The sequence below is a fragment of the Copadichromis virginalis genome, linkage group LG5 (genome assembly GCF_057382275.1).
Source record: "Copadichromis virginalis isolate Kocher_CV1m ecotype Utaka linkage group LG5, C_Virginalis_male_GT1.1, whole genome shotgun sequence".
Classification (NCBI taxonomy): domain Eukaryota; kingdom Metazoa; phylum Chordata; class Actinopteri; order Cichliformes; family Cichlidae; genus Copadichromis; species Copadichromis virginalis.
Genome location: NC_140622.1, coordinates 10,062,210 through 10,077,905, shown reverse-complemented (window position 1 = coordinate 10,077,905; position 15,696 = coordinate 10,062,210). Strand labels below are relative to the sequence as shown.

General features: G+C 38.9%; 1 protein-coding gene across 7 annotated transcripts in view; it reads right to left on the bottom strand.

Moving 5' to 3' along the window:
* The window catches only part of foxp1b (forkhead box P1b), a 156,822-nt gene extending 141,834 nt beyond the window's left edge, over positions 1–14,988 (bottom strand). For 3 of the 7 annotated variants that reach the window (XM_085455790.1, XM_085455793.1, XM_085455791.1), the window contains exons 1-2: positions 14,880–14,985; positions 10,902–10,977 (exon numbers count right to left, since the gene is read on the bottom strand). The gene's annotated coding sequence lies outside the window, so the exon portion shown is untranslated. Of the gene's footprint in view, positions 1–10,901; positions 10,978–14,879 lie in introns of all 7 variants that reach the window. The other 4 variants (XM_085455797.1, XM_085455798.1, XM_085455799.1 and 1 more) reach the window with 3 other exon arrangements.
* Positions 14,989–15,696: the final 708 nt, after the last annotated feature.

Genomic DNA, 15,696 nt, shown 5'->3' with positions numbered 1-15,696 from the left:
TGTTATGATATTCAACCTTTAGCCCACTAAAAGTTTGACTCCTTTCTCACCACAAGTGACTAAAACTTTGCTTCAACTTTAGTTCAAACATCTGGTATGTTACGAGTACACGCACTAGCAAATACACTAATAATGTGCAGCTTTGACATATACTGTAACGGAGAAAAAAACACATATTCTGAGGTATCACTTGCAAATAAAATAGCGCACACAGGTTATGTGGATCTCTGGTAAAATGGTCACTCTTGTCCTATAGTCTCTTTGCACACAAATAGGGCTTATCGATTCCCGAACACATTTCCCCGCATTTGCATAAGCTGTGTGTTGTTTGTGGTATTGTTTCTTTTTTTCCACAGGGTTTGTTTATTTATTTCTCTATGTTAGAAAATCGGTTCCACATTGTCCCTCGATCTGCAGCAGCGGCTGGCGCTGCAGCTGTTAGTTGTTAGTGACTGGAGATGACACAGTTCACCACTTCTCCAAAAAGCCAGCGAGCCTGGAGACCCGCACAGCTGCAGAGTGAGAGGAGAGGAGAGGAGAGGATCTCTCTCCTACTTCTCTATCCCAGCCTTCACCAGTGCATCTTCAATTCACTTTGGAGCCCGGAGAACGAGCCGTGCTAACCAAAGAATTCGGCCCAATGACACAACATTAACCCATTTGTACACACAAAGTGCAAAAGCAACAGGCTCACCAGCTGACCTAATGGTTGTTGTGGCAGGGCTTTATTCCCTGGGACCGTTTTGTAACCAAGTGGGCACCATGTGAATACCATCTGTGTACCACTTATTTAAAGCTGGCAGAGGTCCCGTGGCAGCCAATCTGGCAATGAGAAAAAGGAAATAAATTGCATCATTTACTTAACATGCATTTACTGTTGTACCTGTTAAAAGCCCATGACTAAATTTTTTTTTTTTTTCTGGTGCCACCTTTTTCTTTCAGCCAAAACTGTGTTTTATGCGTGACAAACCGAGCAACTGTCAGCGGGCTGATAAAGGAGGTTTTTCAAGATGTTAACCACATGAAATCACATTTGCCACCAAGTATATTAAGAGCCCTAAATCCATTTACACCAAAGAAATCTCCAAGTGCATTATGCACTTCACAGAACCCATAAACAGACAATAAGCATATTGTAATTATAATGCCAACTCTTTAATTACGTGTGTCATTTGGGAATGGTCGAGCTTACTAATTGTCAGAGTGATGTGAAAGGACTGGGGGAGGCTAGAAGGAGATCAAGCCTCAGGCCCCAATGAGAACCATATTCCCCACTCTCCAAGCGTGTTAGAAGGCAGAAAATTCAATTGGCATGGTTCCAAAGAAGAACAGTCCAAACAGCCTTAATCAGCAGGGACAAACTCCATGCAAATCATTTACATTAGCACGAGTGGAGAAAGCAGAAAAATATCTGTGGTTTCACTCTCACAACATGAAAGCAAGGAAACTCCTTTGCCTCCTGTAACTTCAGTAACAGGGCTCTTTATATCAGAAACATGCCTTTAGCTGACACCATCTAAAGAAGCAAAAAAACAAACAAAAGGAGGATAAAATACAAGGCGCCTATGTTTACTCCTTATGTGGAGGTGTCCTCAACACAACATCATTAGCATATTAAAACGTTTACCGGTGAAGCAACAACAACAACAACTCTGTGGCTGTAAGTGAATTAGCACTGCATATGTTTTCTTATTTCCCAATACTGATAACGAAAATGTTTAGTAAATAATACAACGCCTGTTAATCGTTCTCTCAATAGTAGCACGTAGCCACCATCTGATAAAAATCATCCATCTGTCATCTGATCAAAAACAACTTGCTAACTGCAAAAATGTTCAGGTGGATTCTGGTGGTGCATTCTACATTATTGTTTTGAAAGACTTCTGACATCAATCACAGGGCAAACCGAATGGAAGTGTCATCACAAACCAAAACATCCTGTACTGAATAATTTGAGGTGAATACTCATTTACCCTTGTGGTTTTATTTGTGTGTTTAAAAAAATCAAATAGAAATATATTTATTTCTGGCAGCTCTAAACTAAAGTTTCTCATCATTTGTCAGCTGACACATTCAACGACACATGCTGATATCTATTCAGTATGAATAAACATTTTAGATGATGCTGCAGGAGTGCTTTGAAACTCATTTTACGGGTGTTTTCACTCTTTTTACTGTAGGCTGTCACAGGAAAATAGTGCATCTATTGCAATTAAATGCTCAAATCTGTGCATATCACCAATTAGAGAAGGAAATATCGTATTTAAAAAGCAGTGGAGAACAAATTAAACAACGTTTTATCTGTTATCTTTAGAGATTCAGGGTTTGTTTGGACATGATCAGAGCCACTTCTGATGTTCACTCCATTTCTTCAGGGGTTTTGCTTGTGTTTTAGGGACTGGAAAGTTTACAGTAAAAATGAAAAATAAAAATAAATAGGTCCATTCTGTCAGCAATAATAGTTTGTTTAGACAAGAACTTCTGTTCTGATGTCAGGAATACAGTGGACCAGAGTCCAGACAAGAAGTCAATTGCCGTGAACAGCCTGTGATACTAACATACGCTGCATATGGCAGTGAATGCGGTGAACAGAGATCACGGAGTGAAATATTCATTCTCTAAGTACAGAGCACCCTGAAAACACTTTGTGAGATGACATCTTCAGATGAATCATCAGCCAAGAAAATGTCAGTTAGACTATGAGAAACTGTCTCCACCATTGTTTACATATTGACTGGCATTATGTGGTTGACCCTGATGAGAACAACTCACAGTCTCCAATGGCATGATCTCACTTGGTGGAAAAAAAGCTGTCACTATGATGGTCACTGGTAGGAGGGTGTGGCGTTGCAATCAATGAAGGTGGAGGGATTTGAAGGCAAAAACAAAACAAATCTATTATTGCTTCTAGAGCATGAAATCATGCATTAGCTAATCCTGTACTGAAACAGTCAATCCTGCATCAGTGATTCTAAAATTTATTGCTCAAATTGTTCTCACCTCTGCTTTTTCCATTGCTCTGTCTATGTGAGGTTGAACTAAACACTTCACTGTGCCCTGGAAGGTCTTTTAAACAGGATCACTATTGATAAAAGAGATCAGAGTGACTGAGTGAAAGAGAAAGCGTAGATGTAGGATTCAGAATTTTCATCTACTATCCATCTCATATTCTAATGCAGCCATTATGCTCTAAAAAGAGACTGCTCATCTATTCATTTTATAGGGCATTTGCAAAAAAGATGACACTGCAAGAGGGTTTGTCAGAGTGATTAAAATTCTTTGAATTAGCCCTTCAATCTCGGCATACAATTGCATATAAAGTACACAGAAATGCACTCAAAAGCCTGGCCCGGCTCCTCTCTGTAGCAGGATATGAAAAGATTGATTTACTCATTTCTCACTATGAGTTGTTTTCAGTGTGAGAAATTGATCGGTCAACACATTAAAACCTTGTACATCATGCACCCCTTATGCACAACATGAAAAGGCTTTCAGAAAAATATCCAATAACTCAAAACAGCTAATTGCTTAAGTTACATTTATAGCATTTACAACAGGTGCAGAAATTTTTAGACAAAAGGCTGTAAACTATAAAATGTCAATTGTACCAGCCGTGAGCTAGAGGGAAAGCAACCATGGAGCATGACACTGAATGTACTTTGATGTCTTTTGCCAGTATCGCTCTTATTAGTCTTACATTTCACAATGTCTGGACTTTTAGTCAGTTTTCACACACTGTAGAAAAGCACGACTTGTGTGAGACCCTGGACCCAAAAGAATATCTAGAATTCCTTTATAATATTTTCTAGAGTACATGTAGATGATTTTCACCTACTTTTCTAATTTCGATTTGACGAGTGTTTCAAAAAGTATGAAATGAAATCAGCAGCTTGTTTTTATTTAAATATTTATTTCCCATAATAAGTTCAACAGGGTAGATGTACTTAAGGAACATGAGACTTTTTCAGATAAATAAAGGCAAATATTGCAAACTACACAAAAGGCAGCCGCTAAAGCGTTTAAGTTTCAAAATAGAACAAACGAAACAGACTACTAAATTGTCAATTCCACTTAAAAACAAAATATTAATTCTAAAAATAAATCTTAGTTTGTGTTACAGAAGAACAGACAAAACTGACTAACTTTTGTCAATATCAAATAAACTGAGAACTAAAAGGAAATTCTCAATCTCTCCTTGTTGTATAGCTGAGCTTTTCAAACAGTTTTAACAGTTACTTTAGTCTGACAAAAGCCGAATGACGAATTAGCGCTTCCAGTCAGAGACTGAGGCTACGTCCACACGTACACGGGTATTTTTGAAAACGGAGATTTTCCGTTTTCGTTTTAAAAAATAATCCCGTCCACACATAAAGAGAGAAATCAAGGAAAACGCTACTATGAACATGCCAAAGCAGCAGGTGGCGCTAGATTCCTAACCGTGCAGAAATATTGGCCAATCAGAAGTCTAGAAGCCTCGGTGGGAAAAAGTAAACAAAGCTGGGGCATAGAAGCAGAACCGAGTCGTATGTGTGGACGGACAGTAACTGTGTGTATATGTAAGCATTTAAACACTGCAGAGAGTAGAATTAACAGTAACAGTATTGTAGAAATTCATTTCACCGAAACAATAACGTGGCGCACAGTGTGACGCATGCACCAGTTCATTGTATTTCCAGACTTGCTTTCGGCACAATTTACAGTGCACGCTACTCTGTTTTTTGTCAGACTTGAAATAGCTGAAATACCTTCACACTACGGAACTTCTATGGCTCTTCCGTTCGACAATCTCTCCGACATTGGAACCGTCATCTGTTTTCTCTTCGGTCACGCTCGGTTGATTTTTCTAGTCGGCACACTCATTTCCTCCATTACCCGCTGGCTGCTTCCCAAACAAACATACGTGCGGCTTGGCACTTGTGCTGTACGTTACAAGTCACGCGACGTGACGCTGCGGCTGTGATTGGTTCGGCTCTGCGCTACTTAATTTGGATTGGCTGATCTTTTTTTTTTTTTTTAAGAGGACAAGAGCGGCGAGGTCTATCGCGATAGCTTAATTTCTCTATCGAGTAAAAGTTATATCGCGATACATATCGTTATCGTTCTATCGCCCAGCTCTAATCCATAGCCTTTTGAGTAATCACGCTAAAAATAGAAAAACAAATAAATAGAGAAACAAAACCAATCACAAGCCCACCTTGTGTAGGTGGTTTTAGTAGCACAACAGATGTGAATTATGGTTACAATTCCCCCTTCTATTCCTGTTGAAAAAAAAGTTGCCAGAAAGTGTTTTTGCAGAACGGGAAGTTGAAAGGACATCAATTCAAGTTAAAAACTCTGTGTGAAATTCTCAGCATATGACTTCTTGAGTTATGACGAGGCATTAGTTTCGAGAGGCCTCGACTTTTGATTTCTGAATTCCAAAATTCAGTCATTTACAGCCTCGAGTCCAAAGTTAAGGAAATTATCCAAATACGTTCAGTGATTCTATCAAAAGTATTAAAGGTATATACAGTGAAATGAATAATACATACGTGTGTGTGTGTTTTGTTTTTGTTTGTTTGTCTGGTAGGAAACCTGGCATGGGAAAAGAATTTGGTTGCTTTTTTTATGCACACTGTTTCAATGTGTTGTAAGCTTGACCGGTACATAAGTCACTATAAACACAAAGTCAGCCTTTGGCGTTCCCAGCGTCACTTTTTGCAGAGACTGCGACCTGAAAGTGACGTGCTGTTCACATCACTCCTTAAGTACACAATTAGACTTTTTCTCATGCTTTTAACTCTACTACCTGGAACAAAATAAGCAACAAATAGGTTTCAGTTCTAGTTTAGTTTCTCTCTGTGACTCACCCACTCATTCTCTTGTTCTGTCTCCATCTTTTTTTAGACCAGCTGCATTACCCAAGTCCCCATTCACATCAACTGCAATTGCACATTTATGAGAGATATTTAAGAGCTTATGTAAATCTTGTACAGAAGCTGATCGCTAAGGTCTGCCTTTTTTTTACAACTACTTTTTGCTGCTGTCTTTTTCTTGCCACCGTAAACACTCATTTTGTTCACAGGTCACGTTTTACAAATAAGCTATGTGCCTGTTGTTCTAGCGTGCTGTTATGTCACCTGAGCACAATGTGCACGTGCACGCTTACTGTCAAGAGAGAAAGCCGACTGGTCTTAGGAAACAGAGAAATACTGCCGTTGAAATGCTGCTACAGCACCTTCTACACGATTCAGACAGCACTGAAGATACAATAAAAGTACATTATTTAAACTACAATACTATATTTTGTTTAATTTTATTAAGAGAGCTCTGTTCCATAAATTATATACCTGAACAAACTGGAAATAAAACAAGCATATGAATAGATCAACAGCTAATTTCATGACACCAATTTCATGAAACGCTATTAGTGTCACCCCCACATACTAAACAAATCAACGAAATGTTTAGACTTACATGATGATATAACAGTACTGTAGCATTCGTCTCAGGATTAACAACTCTGATAGTAACTGTGCAGTATTGACACTGCAGGGTGACAAAGCACTGCATTCAGATTTCAGGGTACAGATTTGACCAAGTTCACCTCCGTTCCATTTTACTGTGCCACTTGCCGTGTGTAACGCTATTACAGGTTGTTAGTGCACTGCTTTGTTTGCTGCCATTTGATTACTTTTTGCAGGATAACCGACAGCCACTGCGGTTGCCGCCTCCCATCGAAAAGGGACTTTACACACGTTTGCAACCTCTGATGCTGAGCCGCTCTGTGAAAGCCACAAATGTATCATACCTGACAAGGATCTCTGTGGATCTCAACTTTACACCTGATAAACACAAACCCGGAAATATTATACAGACTGGGAGTCTAGAACAAGTCAAATATGAGACTAAAATTATTTCAAAACAACTGTGGCTGTAGGAGTGTCAACGTCTGGTTTTTTGTTTCCCGCCGCAATTCAGCAACTTTGTGTAAATTGCAAACTTGCATTTTGAAGAAACGCCAAACTCAGACATGTTTCGCCAATTGGTTACAATGAAATTAATAATAATTGCTTTGTGGACGTGGCTGGGACTTGAGTTCATTGTGGCTTTTTGGTATTTAAAATATTATTGAAAAAACCCTCAATGAAACAACAGCTGAAAATAACGTAAATCTTTTTTCTGGTTTAAAAAAAACATTAAAAAAAACGAGTAACTACTTGAAACTGGCAAATACTGTCGCACACAATGGAAATATTAAATAGGAAATTATACACTGTTTTCCCACAATCTCCTTTTAAATTTTTCATTATTATCTTGCTATTCATATGTTAGTCATTTAAATGTAAATTATTTTATTACAATTAACGTTATTTTAAAAAACTGGGTGTAGACTTCATTCAATTTGTCTAAATTCATTTGTGACAGTATCATCTGAAGACACTATACTGTGGTAAAATGTAACTTTGTGTAACTTTGCTTTGTTTACAAAAAAAAAAAAGGAATGATGCATAAAAAAATATCATCCAGTACTACCAAAGTTAGCGATATCAACAAAACTACTTTAATCACAAAAACAACAGTGTTTATCTAGTCAGCACATGCAGCAAATGGCTATCCACATTATCTGCTTCAACACATAATTCCAGCCCTGGCTAATCTATTGACCAAAATGATTAAAGAAATAACTCCTGTGAAAATAACCATCTCCAACTGAGTGGTTTGGGAATGGAGCCCCACCCTGTTTACAACACTGAGAACAAAAACAAACTCCCTCCAAGGAGGCCAGGCAAATGCAAGTCACACACTCCAACCAATACAGGCAAACAACAACAACATCTGAGGATCTACTGGGAGAGCGGGCTACCAAACAACAGCAGCCTGCACACAAACAAGGTGAGAGTTTCGAACTGTCAGAGGGAGTGAACTGGAGACTGAAAGAAAGTCTGTGTGTTTGACAGAGAGAGAAAGCGAGACTCGGTGTGAAAGTGGAATTGAGTAGCAAAAGAAAAGTCAAATACCACCCGCGCCGCCCCAGTCTCAGGTCAACTGAATCATCAGGAGTCAGGGAAGATACCGTCACCGCTTTCCATGAATAGCTCACAAAACCACATCAGAATGACTTCACCGAAGCAAAAACAATAGTTTGAGAACACTCTTCCTCAATATCCAGGGGACTCTGAATGAAGAAGTAATGAATCTCAGTTAACAAGGCCATTATCAGTGAGAGAGCTACATCATCCCGATGGACTACGGATCCATAAGGCCCTTACGTCCACTGGCCTTTTATTGTCGCTATTATCTCCTAAGGTATGCCATTAACAATTGTACAAAAAAAGATGAAAGTATCGTGTGTTTGATCTCACACTGTACATCATCATAGTAAACAATGAGGCTGTATAAGGGACACAGGCCCAATTAGCCATCTCTGCTCTCAGCTGTCAAGTGTTTAAACATCTTGCTAGGATGATAATAGTAACCTGCATACTTTCATCTGTGCTCCAGATTCATCAGCAAGGTAGCACCTTTGCTTAAGCGCTGCACTGCATCTTGGGTAATTACTGCTTCCCAATTACCTCCCAGCTGGTAAATATATATCAAATAAACAAGCAACAACCCGTCAATTAGGAGCGCCGTTTCATAATGGGGGTACAAAATGATGTTTTATGCAGAAACAGAGGAAAGCAGAGAGAAAGGGGTAGCATTCAACATCAAAGTGAACTTGTATCTGTTAACTGCACTTACAGTACATCTGAGCATAGCAGTTTGTGAAATAATTAAATCACACGTGTTTACAACTAGTATGAGACTCTAATTAAAGGTATTTTTAATTACAAACAGGGTGAAAAAATACAGCTTGTGATGGTGCTGTTGACTGAGAATGGACTTAAAAATGAAATGTGGCCTTTTCTTCACAGATGAGTGAAGTGGGACAGTAACATTGTCGAATTCAAAGGCAAGGAGAACAGCTGCAGCAACAGTCTGTCAACAAAATTTGCATTGCTGCTCTTTCCTCATCTCCATTACTCTCTCCTGTCTCTCCTCAAGCCCACGGAGCTGCCGGCTCAGATCTGAGTACTCTGATGGCTTATCACATAGCGAGCAGCAGGCTAAGCCGGAGTGATGCGCCCAAAAGACATGATCAAAGCACACCAACTTTCCACCCAGCAATGATGATGGAAGAGCAGGCTCTGCCATGTTATGTTTCTTATTATGCTTGGACTGGCAAGTGAAAACACAGCAAAGAAGTCAAAGATGAGGCCCTAAAAAAATTTCTCCTGCAACCTCATTTTATATTTTTATTATTTTATTTTTTCATATCCCTACTATACTTACAGAGGCTTAAATAGTAGTCTGTGACATTTTCCTATCAATAAATGTCAGTTTTGCTACTCTTATTCCCACATATGGTATTGATCTAATCTACAAGCAAGCCCTGAAAGCTTTTATTTTGAAGTGCTAGAGATCCAGCTTTGGATAGGTTTTAAGATTTACACAGTGCGATTCAAGTAAAGTCTCCTTTTCTTCTGCATGAACAGAGAAATCTGTGCCATAGCATGAAAAGCCACCAAAGATAAAAAGTGAAAATTACAGCGTGGCAACACAAGAATCAAACTCTTCACGAACAGACAAACTACATCGCAGATCTAACCACACGGCTCAACTAGAAAACGGATTCTAGTGAAGTCAGCTTAAAGATACTAAACCACACAAGTTGCCACTGACATATTGAAAACATTTTTTTTTTGCCTTTTTTTATTACAATTTTTGGATTATGATTTTTCACATTGTATTGAGTCACGTCTACGTTAGATAAATATCACAATTCCTACACCAGTGAAACAGGCTGACTTTTTAACACCCTGCATCATATGAGCTCTGGAATTACAACACAGCTGACCCTTTTATCTCAACAGTAACCATTAGGGATGCACCCAATCACCTTTTTTTCCATTATACCATGTCCTAATTTAACACCGTTGGTGGTTAGGTGTAAATAAGATGCATTCCTCACTGTGAGAAACAGAGTGGGACTGTATAAGACAACATTGGTCTTGACTCAGACACTGCTTTCCAAACCTGGTAAAATAAAAAGTAACAAATAAATACATCAATTTTACCGACTTTAAAGAGAAAAAAACAAATACAAAGTTTAGAAATCGTATTCATCTTAATCATCGAATTCATTTGCACTAGTTTAATCTCACTTCAGTGTAGGCAGCTGTTATTTACGGTCATGTATAGTAGTGTAGTTTCACCTTTCCTCCACTCAGTCTGAGTGCACTTTATTTTACTGTTCCTCACACACACACACACACGTTTACATGGAGTGGAGAGAGGATACGAATGAAGTGAAAAATATTAAAAGAGCTGGCAACAACACTTAATGTTACCACAAGTGCAGTAAACACAAAACATAAAAACACTGAGAGAGACCAAGAGAAAGAAAGCATCACTGCAGTTTTTCAGTTGACCACAGTTTGCAGGTTATCTTCAAATTTTGGCAAACATAGCCATGAAATCTATTGACATAACTAGCGTGAAAACCCCCCAAACTGCTGAGATTTTCCTGTTAGCTTCTTCGATGCTACTTTAGCTCTCTCCTTGCACCTGATTCACTGCTGCTGATATATGGCATAGTAACTTAGATCATATTGCTGTCATTGATGGTTGAGTCAGGTTTTGACGTCAGGATTTTCCTGATATTCTATCCAAACATTAAATTAGTTCATCTGTGATTACGGTTTTATCTTTTTTTCTGCAGTGACAAGCAAAGCAACAAACGTTAGTGTCTACATCACTTCACACTGTAAGGAAAAAATACTTATCTGCGAGACAAATCACACACAGAGAGAGGCTTCAAACATAAGTCAGTGTCTACATAAACTATGGAAGTTTTAACAGAGTTGAGAACCACTTACAGTTCTGATGTCACAAACTGTCACAAGTGGCTTTAGATTATTCTCAGAGCTGGCTTCACTTCCTGTCCATGTTGTCCTGGAATGACAAACAGAACAGCACGTTATTATCTAGGGGGTCAGTAAACAACCTATATACACTCAAAACACACACATATGTGGTACATCTTTAGGTAGTGTATAAAACAAATACGCTATTATGTTGTTATTACACTGGCAAATATTAATAATAAACATATTTCTATCATAATGTTACACTGATGTTCAGGTCACAGCTTCTGAGTAATGTGTGAGTGAATCTGTGAGCAAAACAAACCGGGATGTTGCAGAAATACGGTTCATTGACACAAAAAAAAGCCTGATTAAATTCAGCCGAAAATGTGAGTTAATCTGTGTGAATGATTATCAATACATTTTGGAGAAAAATCCCTAAAAAATGATATTATCAGCCCAACCGTGCAACATCATAAACACACACACAGACTGGACAGCTGATAGAAACAGGTGCTGAGGTTCAGCCTGGCAGCTGAGCACAGCTTGCAGCATATGCCTGAGCCCCTCATGTCTGGACCAAAATGTTTGTAGCTTACCTGCATCCTTCCCCAAACCTTCTGTGGTGTTGTATTACAGAGGAAATTCTGATTTTTAAGCTACTGCATTGTAGCTCGAGAGAAAAACATGGACTCGTAGGAATAAGAGCACAATTATCATATTAAACTGTTTGGATATTCGTATAAGTCTACCAGCAACAATTCATAACACTGTCTATTCACTTATTTATAACTAGCTAAATTTGGAATATTTTGATTATTTACTAAAAATATATAGATGTGGATGGGTTCCGCTGCACTCCTAAAAACACCAGTGTCCCTTCTCTTAAATTGTTTGTTCCTGTTTGCTTTCTCTTATGTGATTAAAATAAATACATTTTATTTTGAAATCCAATGTAAAAACACCATAGAGGATAAAGTAAATATTCTTATATATTTAAACAGCTCAAGCATAATTTATTTCCCAGCAATAAACAGGCTGTGCTCCAATGTTGCACTGTATTCCTAAAACACAACACCAGTAGTAAATTCATTTTGTAACTCAAGTTAATTGATTGTAATTGCATGCTCTCTCTCCTCCCATGCAGGCGGATGACATTTTTTTGTCAGCATCCCTGCCTTTATTAAGGACAGATGACAGTAGAAGACAGTAATTAATGGCTGCCCAAGTTAATAGCCATCCTGAGCGTTTTGGCAGTCTCCATAGAGACCGAGGAGCTGCGCAGAGCTCACCTGAAGCTGTCCACTCTCTGACCAATCGCCTTTGCTGTCACAGAGAACAGTCTGCCAGGGGCCGCGCCACAGGGGCCGGGACACACTAACCTTTACCCTGGAAATATTGTTCTGCTTTCCTTTGTTATCCATTCATGTAACACGGCATTAATGAGCATGCTACACTCATATTCATATTGCCGGTACTCTTCTCCCCCTTTTGTGTCGTGTGAATCAAACATGCAAAAATCACACGACAAATTCATTTACCAGAAAATTCCCTTTTATTCATCTGTCACTTGTCTTGGTTTGTGGAAGAAAAAAAAAGGTTTCGAGCAACTGGTTTTGAGGGCGTCTTGTAATCTGCAATCAAATGAGGGGTGAAGCAGGCAAATAAATCTGAAGGAAACAATATAGTGAAAGCAGAACCTTATTCCCACACTGGACCCGAAAATAACTCTCCTTATCATTCAGCTGCGAGCTCGGGTGCACAGTCAGTTTACAGCCCCTCTGTACCCAGCACAGGGTATTTCAATGTGTGTTCACAAATACTGAGCCGTCAGATGAAAGAGAGGGCCGCTCCACTCAGGGATGGGAGTCCTCGCACTGAATGCATGAGTGACTGATTACTTTCTTACCAGTTGAACCTCGGCTCTCTACAAAGAAGAGCCTTACCCAAGCCTGAAGAGGCCAAACTAGTAACAAGGGCTTTCTAAATTATACAAAATCACAGATTGGTGTGTTAAGCATCTTGCGTCATTACAATGCATACAGCTGCTCTTCCTCAAATTTCAAGCTATTTTTTTAAAATCCCCCTCGCAACTCAATTTATTCAGTTTCAGTACGGAGCAGGAAAGTACAGTCTTTCTCATTTGTAGACGGAGGCGTGGGGGACACACTTAGGTCGTTCCCATCAGAAACAGCAGAATGTAATAGCCGTGTCAAACAGCAGGCCCTGGAAAAGTTGCAAAGAAAGTTCATCCTGAGTTTTTCCTTTTTTCTTCTTTTTTTTGGGAAACCTGGGTCAGCATTTGCGAAGGTCCATTTCTGCATAAGTGAGCACACAAACCCCAGTGCCTGTTCAAATAGTCTGCAGCTCTCTCTCAGGCAGCTCATGACAACAGCCCAGCAGCAGCACTGTTTGATCTCCAATGTTTTCCTTAATCTGGGTTGTCAAGGTTCGCTTGTTGGAGGCTGTTTACTTTACTTCTCCTACAAAAAAGTGTTTTTTTCCCCTCAGACAATGACTAATCCAAAGACCAAGAAGGAGGGAGCACTGCCAGCAATAGTTGTTAAAGCTGCAGTTTCCCTTTTGTAAAATTTCAGATTTTAGTTGTCAGCTGCAATCTTACTGTATGAAACATTAGGGCAAGACTTTATTTATTTATATTTATTTACTTTAGTTATTAAAAAAAACTATAATAATTTTTGGCACTATTTTAATTCTGCCTAATATTAAAAATTAATACAGTCTGAGTGTATCAGATAATTTGTTTATTAGTTATCCACTGTATTTGTAAATAGTGCTTATTTGCCTGTAAGACCCCTTTTAAAAATACACTTTAAAATAATTTTAAGAAAATGTTTTAACGTGTTTGCAATAGGTGAGCTTAAATGCTACTGTGCTGTACAACATTCCTTTGCACAAATAATAATGTTACTGTCTATTAGTTTAAAAAAAAGTTTAACTACACTATTGCAACAACTTGATCTGCAAATATTAAATTAACAAACAAAACAATCTCCATTTTCCGTACAGTGATCGCAGCTCCAGCCAATTTACATTTATGAAAATGTTCAACTGTAACCCACAGCACATCTTATTCAACACAACCATTGTCTCACATCCTGTGCAAACCACTATAAAAGTTGAAATATATAACGTTTAACACTTTCAAAGCGCTATTTTACGTTACCACAGCCATAATTAGGAATTAACTCCGTAATTCCTTTGTGTTAATGAAACGTTACGAAATGAATATCCGCTTTTACTTGTGTTGGGTACACAGCCTTACCGCTGAGCAGGGAAGCCACACCGAAAGAACACGCTTGAATAACGCAACTGATGGACAGCTAAATAAAAGTAATGATAACTTTCAAAGTTGAGGGCTTGCTACACTTCTGACTTCCTCCGGTCTTTCTGAGTTTGGAGCACAGCTAACACGTGGGGGAAAAGCTCCATCCCTGGTTTCACTCCAAAGAAATCACGGCACTCAAAACTTCCCCTTCACCGTGTAAAGTTTAACAAAAAAAAACAACTTTTACAGCGCATCCTTAATATGTAGCGTAGTAATTACGGTCTGTTAGCGGCCATTGCTAAGCAGCACGTTATAAACATGTAGCATTCATTTTGAAAATACTTTTTGGACGAGAGGTGCATTTCCCCCGGGGTCTCACGAGTAGCCTCAACTAAGTTAGAAACCCAACTTTTCCCAAAAAAGAAAAAGAACAAAAAAGCAGAGGGTAAATATAGAGTCGTAAAGATATTCTTGTAAAAGCCGCTCGGTACAGCTGCATTAAAACGGCGCTACCTATCGCCCTACGTTATAATAATACAGGTGTATATTTATTTCGCTATTTGTAACAATTCGGCAAACAGCAAGACAAAACCGAGACAAACTCGGTGCGAGTATCCGAGTGCAGCTGCAGCAGCCGCAGCAGGTATCTAGACACGAAACAGCAAAGCTAACGTTAACATTAGAATAGTAGTGAAACTTACCAGAACGGAAAAAAACGCTTTACAGCAGCTAACAGGGCGCACGCGGAGGGTACCGATTCGCTAGTATGAGATAACGAAGCCGTGCACGCGAGCTTGTGTACCGAGAATGCGTGCAACAACAAATCACACAGTAAACAGTGAATATTACTCCGCCCGGGAGGTGGAGGGGGGGAACTAACTAAGTAACTTAAAAGATAATCTTACCGAGGGCGTCGAAATAAAGCGAAATGTGGAGTTTCACACTCGCTGCCTGCCAGTCTTTCTCGCAGGAAAAGGCACGAGCTCCTTGCTTAATGTTCTTATTAGATTTTAACACGCTGTGAAAAGAAGGAGGGAAAAAAAAGGAAGAATCGCTGATTTGGATGTTGTTGTTTTGATCTTCCAAATCCGTGACGTCATATCCACCTGAGGTAAACAACGTTCATTGCATTGCAGATCCTAACATCATAGTCACAAGTACATTTCAGTAGCACTTAGTAGCACTTAGTAGGTCCTTTCTATGGGGAAATGTAATGATATGCATTAGTTTTAGCTGAAAATGTGACAGGAGAGAGGGGGCTGTCAGAAAAGCTAAAATCTCTAAGCTCACTAATTATAACTGAGGCTGAATGAACTTCTATTATTTCAGAAAAACTCTCCTGTCTTTTTTTTAAATTATTATTTTACTATTATTTTTTTCTGATCTATGGTTCATCATAACTCTTCCAAAGCCTCACTTAATAAAAAAGAGATAAATGCTTTGACATACTCATCATACATGTTTTAATCTCCAGCTTTGAGGAATTTTAAGCATTGATGGTGGTGGTGGGCAGTACAG